Source organism: Egretta garzetta, unplaced genomic scaffold (genome assembly GCF_000687185.1).
Source record: "Egretta garzetta isolate BGI_Z169 unplaced genomic scaffold, ASM68718v1 scaffold292, whole genome shotgun sequence".
Taxonomy (NCBI): domain Eukaryota; kingdom Metazoa; phylum Chordata; class Aves; order Pelecaniformes; family Ardeidae; genus Egretta; species Egretta garzetta.
The window spans coordinates 1,400,255-1,400,645 of record NW_009258789.1 but is presented as its reverse complement, the minus strand read 5'-3'; the positions used below and the strand labels follow the sequence as shown (position 1 = coordinate 1,400,645).

Sequence of the window (391 nt, the reverse complement as noted above, 5' to 3'; positions counted from 1 at the left end):
ATGTGGGACCACTGCTGAACGAAATGGGTGCCCTGGTGACAGAAGATACAGAGAAGGTGGAGCTACTGAATGCCTTCTTTTCTTCAGTCTTCACTGTCAAGGCTGGCCCTCGGGCTCCCCAGTCCTTGCAGGTAAGCGAGCAAGCTTGGAGAAAGGATGACTTTCCCTTGGTCAATGTGGATCAGGTTAGGGATCTTTTAAGGAAGCTGGACACCCACAGATCCACGGGTCCCAACAGAATGCACCCACGAGTGCTGAAGGAACAGGCAGACGACATTGCTGAGCCACTTTCCATCATCTATGAAAGGTCGTGAAGAACAGGAGAGGTGCCTGAGGACTGGAAGATAGCCAATGTCACTCCAGTCTTCAAAAAGGGCAAGAAGGAGGACCC

The 391-nt window shown here is 51.9% G+C and overlaps 1 protein-coding gene across 1 annotated transcript in view; it reads right to left on the bottom strand.

Annotated features, from left to right (window-relative positions):
• Positions 1 to 391, bottom strand: part of CRYM (crystallin mu) — an 11,372-nt gene that overhangs the window by 2,796 nt on the left and 8,185 nt on the right. The gene's annotated exons all lie outside the window — the stretch shown is intronic.